Source organism: Homarus americanus, unplaced genomic scaffold (assembly GCF_018991925.1).
Source record: "Homarus americanus isolate GMGI-L3 unplaced genomic scaffold, GMGI_Hamer_2.0 scaffold28168, whole genome shotgun sequence".
Classification (NCBI taxonomy): Eukaryota; Metazoa; Arthropoda; class Malacostraca; order Decapoda; family Nephropidae; genus Homarus; species Homarus americanus.
The window spans coordinates 1-7731 of NW_024730276.1; the positions used below are offsets into that span (position 1 = coordinate 1).

Here is a 7731-nt window from a genome sequence, read left to right on the forward strand (position 1 = left end):
TCTAGAGACTCGGCAGTTGATGGTCTGAGACCTGAGTCGCAATAGGTCGATGGCTTTCCTGCCTGGGCCTAGATCATTTCGCAAGATGGCATTGCTGGCCCGGCTTCCAAAGAAGTTCTCCGCCCCCTTGCCATGCCAGGATGTACTCCACTCTTCCCTCTTCTTCCGCAACAGCGACCTTTTCAATTGAGACAAGGTGTTGTTGTCTATATGGCCTACCCGGAAGTGCCTCGCCATTGCCCCGACTTCGCGACCCCAGAGACCCCCAGAGGCTATAAACCTGACTGCAGGCTCGTCTGAGGCCTCGAGACGCCGGAGCAGTCCCATCTTCTGCTGGGCAACGGTCTCCAGTAGCGAGGGCACTCCCACGCCCCCGTCTCTCATGGGTAGGCCAATGGCCGCTGTATTGAGCGTCCGAGGTAGGTGGAGTCATTGCCTGGTCCGGTCGCGAAGGGTCCTGTCTAGTGCCCTGAGAAGGTTCATAGAACAGGATCCCTTCACGTACCTATACTGAAGCCTCGGGATAATCTGAGACTTCAGTATCTTGATCTTTTGCAAGGGTTTCAGCGAAGAACCTCCTATTTTCTCCATGATGTTCTGGAGTTTTTGCTTTTCGCCATCGACCCTACTCCCCGGTCTCTCAAGCCCTAAGTACCTCACGTACTCATCAGGTTCAATTCTTGGTAGGTATTCGGCCAGACCCGTGGTCGAGTTCAGCATTGTAAAGCATTCCTCGGTCACGACCCTGAGCTTCACACCATACCTACCCCTTTACCCGCGCTTGGTTGAATTTTTTCACTTTGACATTCAGAGCACTGGGCAGAAATCACATTGCGTCAACATCCATCAAAGACCATAGCAATGCTTTGTTTTAATTAGACAGTCGGATTCCTCTGGTCCGTGCCAGTTCTGACTTGCTCGCTGGGCGCCAGCCGAAGTGGGATTGTAGTGAACCGAACGGCCCCGCCTCCTCCCCGCACCTCTTACTACAAGAGCTTTGGAGGGACGGCGAACACCGCCCGAGAACACGCCCACGCAGCCTAGCGCGTTCCACGGAAGGGCAGGAGGTACGCCGGTCCAAGCTCGGTTTAGAGAGGCGCTAGGCCACCGCAGCGCGCCCCGCACGAGAGAGGAGCGCACATGTGTGACATCATCCCTCGCCGGACGAACCACGGCAGTTTGCCCTAACGTCCCTACCGTCACCTCACCCAGTCCTGCGCCCGAACCCAGGCCCGACTGGCCCGATCCTCAGAGCCAATCCTTATCCCGAAGTTACGGATCTAATTTGCCGACTTCCCTTACCTACATTAGTCTATCGACCAGAGGCTGCTTACCTTGGAGACCAGATGCGGTTATGGGTACGCACAGGCCCGAAAAGCAGACGCCGCCGGAAACGAGTTCCGACAATGCTGCCTTGGATAACCACCCTCGCATTTTTCACGGACCGGGCGGTGGCACTGGACGCCGCAAAAACCGCTGCGCTCTACGGCAATCGCCCTACTAAACGCCCTCTGAATGAGATTTCTAGCCACAGCGCCTTTAAACAGAAAAGAGAACTCTTTTCCGGAACACCGCCGTGGACGCGAGCTGGTTTCAGTTGCCAGGACCTCTTCGCGGGCATGGCATTCTAAAGGGCGCACACACACCGCTTAGGTTCCAGGCCTGGTTACGGAATAGCAATCGCGATTCCTTTCGCCACTCATCCTTGGCCTTTCACTTTGTTAGACTGTGTTATATAAGACCGAGGTAGATAGACAGATAGAACCCCTACTTAGTTCTTCTTCTTCTTCTCCTCTGCTCGTGTTGCATTTGCCTCGAGCGTGGATCAGGCCTTAGCCCTGGGCTTAGGAGAGACTAACCCATGTCCAACTGATGTTCACATGGAACCCTTCTCTGCTTCGGTCATCAAGGGAGTCTCTCTCGAGTATTTGCTACTACCACCAAGATCTGCACCAGTGGCGGCTCCGGGCCGGCCCACGCCGAAACCCTTCAGCGCTCACCCCTGCGACCCTCCTATTCACCGGGGCTTCGAGACCTCGCCTTGAGAGCGAGGTCGGTAGTGCGCCCGGCGGTCGAGTATCGGGAGAATGCTTGAGCGCCATACCATTTTAAGGGCTAGTTGCTTCGGCAGGTGAGTTGTTACACACTCCTTAGTGGATTCCAACTTCCATGGCCACCGTCCTGCTGTCTATAGCAACCAACGCCTTTCAATGGGATCTGAATGAGCATTCATTTAGGCCCCTTAACTCGACGTTTGGTTCATCCCACAGCGCCAGTTCTGCTTACCAAAAGTGGCCCACTAGATACTCAGATTAGTCGCCGGAGCTTCATCCCTACAAGCAAGCTCGGCATCTCACCCATTTAAAGTTTGAGAATAGGTTGAGGACGTTTCATCCCCAAGACCTCTAATCATTCGCTTTACCGGATGAAATTCACCCTGCGAGTTCCAGCTATCCTGAGGGAAACTTCGGAGGGAACCAGCTACTAGATGATTCGATTAGTCTTTCGCCCCTATACCCAGCTCCGACGATCGATTTGCACGTCAGAATCGCTACGGACCTCCACCAGAGTTTCCTCTGGCTTCATCCTGGCCAGGCATAGTTCACCATCTTTCGGGTCCCAACATATATGCTCATGGTACTTGCCGACCGCCCGCGAGCCTGCCCCGGTGCTCCCGCTGCCATCGAATGGCCCGCCTGGGGACGGACAGCACCAGCGCCTTTGGCAAGTCCTGGCCTGCGCCCCCACGCATGAGGGGAAATTAAACTTCGACCATCGCCCTGACGACCTCCACCACACGCAACGTCCAGAGAGCCGGGAAAGTATTCACTCCCCTGCTTGTCGCTGCGTGGGCGACGCGAGGCAGCCGGTCAGGGATCGCCCAAGACGCACCGAGAGCCTGTTACAGCGCCCGGCGCTCGGCCACTTTCTATTTTCGCCTTTGGGTTTAGTGAGCCCATTGACTTGCACACATGTTAGACTCCTTGGTCCGTGTTTCAAGACGGGTCGGGTGGATCACCGACCTTTTGCACACCGCGAGAGCAAAACCGCCGCCGAAGCGGCGGCAAGCTCTTCTCGACGACCGTGGCAGGGCAGCCAGGACACCGGTGGTTCCCCCCGTCGCGCGGGTCTCCCCCCCAGACGAGCTGAGAGAGAGTCGGCGGCGAGGTACCAGTCCGACCGGGCCTTCGACGTCCCCGGCAACGGGTCGCGGTGACCTACTACGAGGCGAAATAAGCCCGCCGACGCCAGCGTGAGTGGGGGCGCGCCCAAACATTTTGGTTCGCTTTCACCATAAACACCCCACCCAGCCGACAGCCGACGAGCTGAATCCCCCAGTTCGACCTTCGAAGTTTCCACCCGCTTGGCTCTAACGGTTTCAATGACTCTTGAACTCTCTCTTCAAAGTTCTTTCCAACTTTCCCTCACGGTACTTGTTCGCTATCGGTCTCGTGGTCATATTTAGCCTTAGATGGAGTTTACCACCTGCTTTGGGCTGCACTTTCAAGCAACCCGACTCTACAGAGAGGCCCTTTCCGACCGTCCCATCTGTACCCTCACGGGCGCCGCCATACGGGCCTGTCACCCTCCATGGGCAGTGGCCGCTTTCAAGCTTGACTTAGACGGTATGGGACGGCGTGCTGGACCCTCTGAAACGCAACACCCCTCGTGCCCGAAGACATCGAGGTTATGCGCTGGGCTTTTCCCGGTTCAGTCGCCCTTACTAAGGGAATCCCTGTTGGTTTCTTTTCCTCCGCTTATTAATATGCTTAAATTTGGCGGGTAGCTCTCTCTACTACGAAGTCGATCGTGGTCTCATCATCCTTAGGGGGAACATGTTCCCCAACCACGAAGCGGAAGACGCTCTGCCACCGACTTTCTTCACCACCGACATTACCACGTGCTGCTGCAAAAGACATACACAGGAAGGTTTGAGGGGCTTGTCGCGGGGGTACCAAGCGGCCATGGCGCCGGTACTCCCACCCCTGACTCCGTTCCTTCTTATTCTTAAGACTGAGAGAGAGGAAGGTTTGAGGGGCTTGTCGCGGGGGTACCAGCGGCCATGGCGCCGACACTCCCACCCCTGACTCCGTTCCTTCTCATTCTCAACGAGCAGCTTAGGTGCTCGGCCCTCTCAGCAACATCAATAGTGGTAAATAGCCAATAGGAAAAGTGTTCCAGCAGAACATCTCTTCCAGAGTCATATACACAGTTTTAATGCATATACGCTCGTGTTCCGCCCTTACTCGGCCGCACCTTTGCCGCTTAAACTTTGACCTCTTTCCCCGTTCCCGCATGCCACAGCAGTGGCACTTGTTTATCCGGAGAAAGAGAGCGAGAGTCGCAGTATTAATTGGCGTGAGCGGCCTTTCCGGCTGCAGAACTAGTGCTCTATCCCGGCGAGCACCGTTATGAGGCGCAACACCGTCTTTAACGCGTTTAGAGAGAACTCCCCCTGCCTCCCTCCCAGGCCTGTCATGAGATAGACGTGGACTCGTGGCGAACTCTCAAAGAGAACGCCCACACCGCGTCTGACCGTGGGAGAGGGTGGAGGAGCGCGTGAGGAAGAGCACGGCGTCACCCAAGCATTCTCGTCCCGACGAGAGCAATTGTCATCTCTCTGCCTGCGCCACTACATGGTAGACTGCGGGCCCAGGCGCACTCATCAATTTAGGTTCCACTGCAATGCATGCCAAGCACTCTTTTCGAGGTGATAGACGAAATTCCGGCGGGCTTACTTAAAAGATATCCGACCCGGTTTCGTTTCCTCTTCGTGGGATGGAGTGCTTCTTCTCCGAGAGAGAAGGAGGAGGACGTGTGCCTCTTAGAACATGTGCAGCATCAGCCATGAGCGGCCGACGGCCATTCGTGTCTCTGTGGACAGCAGGCAAAAGAGCGCCTCCACTTATTTGCGAGGGCGACAACTGTCGTCGGGACGGGACACACACACATGTGTGTGTGTGTGTGTGCCCGGCTTTGTTGTGGTTGAATGTGGGTGCGCCAAGTCCATGGACTTGCTAGTGATAGGCTTGTTTTTAAAGGCACGCCTCGCGCAAGGCGCGGGCGATTAAACCCCAAGGCGGAAGCTCGGTTCGGGTTACCCTCGTGTCGGGGAGACAGTCAGCAGGCACCGAACTCACAGCAACCGATGGATGTATATTTCCGACCCTCGTAGAGGAATGGCGGCGACAAGCTCATATGGCTGCCGCCGCTGCAATATGCGTTCAACTTGTCGATGTATCTGGTATTCTTGCGATTCACATACCAACACGCAGTTTGCTGCGGTCTTCATCGACCCACGAGCCGAGTGATCCCCCGTTAAGAGTTGTGTATTTGCCATTTGGTCTTTTTGCGATTAACCATCACAGGTCGAGTCTCAATGAAAGGGTTTGACAGACATAGCCCAAGTTTGTGGTTTGGGTTTGGCCGGACGGCTTGTTGTTGTTTTTTGACACTTGAATTTCACTCTTTTTGGGTCAAGAGGCTTATTCGCCGGTAGTAAGGAACGGACGGGCAGCCGTCCAAAGCCCCGTCCGTCCTCCTCCTCCGGTCTTCGCGCTCTCGCCCGAGTGTGGTCCACCTACAGCGTGGTGGTACCTATTTTTGGTGCGGGGGCCGGGATTGTCCTCTTTCGCTGCTGGAGTTGCCAGAGCAGAGCCCGAGACCGCCCAAATCAGGAGAGTAGTAGTAGTTTTAAGAGCGCCCCGTTCTCTTTCTCTCTGTTAATGATCCTTCCGCAGGTTCACCTACGGAAACCTTGTTACGACTTTTACTTCCTCTAAATGATCAAGTTTGGACATCTTTCCGTCAGCTCGAGGCGACGACCCCAGAAAACCCTCGCGGGCAACGGGGCCGACAATCCAAGAGCGCCAGTCCGAAGGCCTCACTAAATCATTCAATCGGTAGTAGCGACGGGCGGTGTGTACAAAGGGCAGGGACGTAGTCAGCGCAAGCTGATGACTTGCACTTACTGGGAATTCCTCGTTCATGGGAAACAATTGCAAGCCCCAATCCCTATCAAGAAAGGCTTTGAACGGGTTACCCGCTCCTCTCGGAGGGGGAAAACTCGTTGATCCCTTCAGTGTAGCGCGCGTGCGGCCCAGAACATCTAAGGGCATCACAGACCTGTTATTGCTCAATCTCGTGCGGCTAGAATTGCCGCTTATCCCTCTAAGAAGAAGTTGCGAACTGAAAACCATTTTCTGGAGATCCGTCGACTACTTAGTAGGTCAGAGTCTCGTTCGTTATCGGAATTAACCAGACAAATCGCTCCACCAACTAAGAACGGCCATGCACCACCACCCACCGAATCGAGAAAGAGCTCTCAATCTGTCAATCCTTCCGGTGTCTGGGCCTGGTGAGGTTTCCCGTGTTGAGTCAAATTAAGCCGCAGGCTCCACTCCTGGTGGTGCCCTTCCGTCAATTCCTTTAAGTTTCAGCTTTGCAACCATACTTCCCCCGGAACCCAAAGACTTTGGTTTCCCGGAAGCTGCCCGCCGGGTCATGGGAATAACGCCGGCGGATCGCTAGTTGGCATCGTTTATGGTTAGAACTAGGGCGGTATCTGATCGCCTTCTGAACTTCTCTAACTTCGTTCTTGATTAATGAAAACATCCTGGCAAATGCTTTCGCAGTAGTTCGTCTTATGACGGTCCAAGAATTTCACCTCTAGCTGCCGCAATACTAACGCCCATTGTTCCGATTAGTCATTACCTCCTCTGGTTCCGAAAACCAACAAAATAGAAACTGAGGTCCTATTCCATTATTCCATGCATCACCATTCCGGGCCATTCAAATAGCCTGCTCTGAGCACTCTAATTTTTTCAAAGTAAACTTCTCCGCCACTCGACACTCGACAAAGAGCATCCCTGCAAGGAGTCAAGGGCGGTTAAGTTGGCGGCGCCTATCACGGCGGCCAAAATAGTGAGAGAGATTGAGAGAGAGGCAGAAGACATTGGGCGAGGGACCGCACGTTGGCCTTAGAGAAATAGCAAACCAGATGATCAGATCTAACTGCACCTTCTCTTGCTATCCTCGGCGCCGGCAGCGCCACCGTGTGTGCCAATCTCCTCCCTTATCCGCTCCTCTTCTCTTCTCTTTGCCCCAGCTCCAGCGAGGCGGAAGACATTGGGCGAGGGACCGCACGTCCATGTGTGCCAATCTCCTCCCTTATCCTCTCCTCTTCTCTTCGCCCCACCTCCAGCGAGGCAGCCGACATTGGGCGAGGGACCGCACGTTGGCCTTAGAGAAATAGCAAACCAGATGATCAGATCAAACTGCACCTTCTCTTGCTATCCTCGGCGCCGGCAGCGCCACCGTGTGTGCCAATCTCCTCCCTTATCCGCTCCTCTTCTCTTTGCCCCAGCTCCAGCGAGGCAGCCGACATTGGGCGAGGGACCGCACGTTGGAATAAGAGAAATAGCAAACCAGATGATCAGATCAAACTGCACCTTCTCTTGCTATCCTCGGGGGTCGATTTAATAGCATACTACAGAAACTTGCACACCCGAATGGGAGACCATCAAAGTCAATCGGGGATCGATTTGATAGCATACTACAGAAACTTGCACACCCGAATGGGAGACCGTCAAAGTCAATCAGGGGTCGATTTCATAGCATACTACAGAAACTGGCACACCCGAATGGGAGACAGTCAAAGTCAATCGGGGGTCGATTTAATAGCATACTACAGAAACTTGCACACCCAAATGGGAGACAGTCAAAGTCAAT

The 7731-nt window shown here is 54.6% G+C and overlaps 1 non-coding gene across 1 annotated transcript; it reads right to left on the minus strand.

Annotated features, from left to right (window-relative positions):
* Positions 1–5164: 5164 nt before the first annotated feature.
* Positions 5165–5328, minus strand: LOC121866947. Its single transcript, XR_006089051.1, has one exon. It is a non-coding gene; the product is annotated as a 5.8S ribosomal RNA (ribosomal RNA).
* Between the last annotated feature and the right edge of the window lie 2403 nt (positions 5329–7731).